Source organism: Colobus angolensis, unplaced genomic scaffold (assembly GCF_000951035.1).
Source record: "Colobus angolensis palliatus isolate OR3802 unplaced genomic scaffold, Cang.pa_1.0 Scaffold136, whole genome shotgun sequence".
Taxonomy (NCBI): Eukaryota; Metazoa; Chordata; class Mammalia; order Primates; family Cercopithecidae; genus Colobus; species Colobus angolensis.
Window position 1 is genome coordinate 1,721,112 of NW_012114444.1, and position 2,980 is coordinate 1,724,091.

Genomic DNA, 2,980 nt, shown 5'->3' on the forward strand with positions numbered 1-2,980 from the left:
CACTTGAGGCCAGGAGTTTGAGAGCAGCCTGGCCAACACAGTGAAAACCTGTCTCTACTAAAAATACAGAAATTAGCTGGGCGTGGTGGCGGGTGCCTGTAATCCCAGCTACTCAGGAGGCTGAGGCAAGAGAACTGCATGAATCTGGCAGGCAGAAGTTGCAGTGAGCTAAGATCGCACTAATGCCCTCCCGCCGGGGTGACAGAGGGAGACTCCACTTCAAAAATATTTTAAAAAATAAAAAAAAATTTTAATTAAAAACAAATAAAAACGAGAAATTTATTTTCCCACAGTTCTGAAGGCTGGAAGTGCAAGCTCTAAGTGTGGCAGCTCTGGCTTCCTTGAGGCCCCCCTTTGTGGTCGCAGATGGCTGCCTTTCCACTGTATCCTCACGTGGCTTTTTAATGAATCCCTGCTGCCTCTTTTTAATAAGGACCCCAGTCATATCCGATTAGGTCTCACCCTCACGTCCTCGTTTTAACTTAATCACCTCTTTGAAGGCCCTGTCTCCAAATACTGCCACAGGCCAGGCACCGTGGCTCACGCCTGTACTCCCAGCACTTTGGGAGGCCAAGGCGGGTGGATCACGAGGTCAACAGATCAAGACCAGCCTGATCAATGTGGTGAAACCCCATCTCTACTAAAAGTACAAAAATTAGCTGAGTATGGTGGTGAGTGCCCGTAATCCCAGCTACTTGGGAGGCTGAGGCATGAGAATCGCTTGAACCTGGGAGGTAGAGGTTGCAGTGAGCCGAGAATCGCGCCACTGCGCTCCAGCCTGGGCGGCCGAGTGAGACTCCATCTCAAAAACAAACAAACAAAACAAAAAACAAACAGCCACATTCTGGGGTACTGGGGTACTGGGGAACTGGGGACTAGGGCATGAATATATGACCTGGGGGGCCTCACCGTTCAGCCCATGACATCTACTGTATGTGGTCTTCTGAGACTGTGTGTTTTTTTCCACACAGCTCAATGCCCTTAAGACCCATCGGAGTTGTGCGTATCAGTGCTCAGCCCTTCTTATTGCCGAGTACAGTTCCATGGTAAGGATGAGTTAGTTTGTTTGACTGTTCATCTATCGGTTGTTTCAAGTTCTTGGCTATTACAAATAAAGCTGCTATGAACATTTGTGGGTAAGTGTGTGAGGAGATGTAAATTTTCTTTCTCTGGGATGAGTGCCAGTCGTTGCTGGGCCATGTGCCAAGTGTAGGCTGACAGATTCTTCGTGGGCCTGCTCGCCGTGGGACACCTGTGCCACCTCGTGACTCTGCAGAGTCCCAGCACCAAGAAGTCCTCACCGGGTGTGCCCCCTTGACCTTGAGCTTCCCAGCCTCCAGAAGTGAAAAGAAACACTTTCTTTTTCTTTATAAGTTACCCACGCTCAGTCATTCAGTTTGAGTTACAGAAAACAGACAATGACAGTCATAACATAAAATATTTTAATGCTGGCCGGATGCAGTGGCTCACACCTGTAATCCCAGCACTTTGGGAGCCTGAGGCCGGCGGATTACAAGGTCAGGAGTTCGAGACCAGCCTGGCCAACATAGTGAAACCCCGTCTCTACTAAAAATACTAAAAATTAGCTGGGCGTGGTGGCAGCTGCCCACACTCCCAGCTACTCGGGAGGCTGAGGCAGAAGAATTGCTTGAAACCAGGAGGCGGAGGTTGCACTGAGACGAGATCGTGCCATTGCACTCCAGCTTGGACAATAGTGCAAGACTCTGTCTCAAAAAAAAAAAAAAAAAAAAAAAAAGGGGTCTTTAAAACAATGTCTGGGTGCAGTGGCTCATGCCTGTAATCCCAGCACTTTGGGAGGCCGAGGTGGGAGGATCACCTGAGGTCAGGAGTTTGAGACCAGCCTGACCAACATGGTGAAACCCTGTCTCTACTAAAAGCACAAAAAAATTAACCGGGTGTGGTGGCATGTGTCTGTAATCCCAGCTACTCAGGAGGCTGAAGCAGGAGAATTGCTTGAACCTGGGAGGCGGAGGTTGCACTGAACCGAGATCACACCATTACACTCCAGCATAGGCAATAAATTGAGACTCCATCTCAAAAACAAAAATAAAAAATAAGAAGAGGGATCTTTAGGAGGTGACTAGGTCATAATGGGAGAGCCATCATGAATGGGATTAGTGCCCTTTTACAAGAGGCCTGAGGGAGCTGATTTTCTCTCTCTGGTACGTGAGGACGCAGCAGGAAGGCACCATCTGAGCGGACAGGCCCTCACCAGTCATCATATATGCTGGTGCCTTGATCTGGAACTTTCCAGCTTCCAGAACTAGGAGCAACACATTTCTGTTGTTTATAAGTGACCCAGTCTAAGGTGTCTTGTTATGACAGCACAAATGGACTAAGACACTGCTGGATTTTTATTGGAACTGCATACATCAATTTTGGGAATAACAGACATCTTAACGCTATCAAACCTTCTAATCCATGAACATAGTATACTCTATATTTGTCCATCTTTTTAACTTATTTCAACAGTATTTTGTAGTTTTCCGTGTACAGGTCTTTCTGTCAAATTTATTTCTAAGCTTTGTGTGTGTGTGTGTGTGTTTTGAGACTGAGTCTCACTTTGTCGCTGAGGCTGGACTGCAGTGGCACGATCTCGGCTCGCCGCAACCTCTGCCTCCCAGGTTCAAGCGATTCTCCTGCCTCAGCCCCCTGAGTAGCTGGAATTACAGGTGCCTGCCACCAGCCTCGGCTAATTTTTGTATTTTTAGTAGAGATGGGGTTTCACCATGTTGGTCAGGCTGGTCTCCGACTCCTGACCTCTGGTGACCCGCCCACCTTGGCCTCCCAAAGTGCTGGGATTACAGGCGTGAACCACCGTGCCTGGACCTATTTCTAACTTTTTTCATATTTTTTTTAATACCATGGTAAATGCCATCTCTTAAAAATTCAGTTTCTGATTGTTGCTATTGTATAGAAATACAACTGAATTAAAATTTTTTTTTTTTTTTTTTTTTTG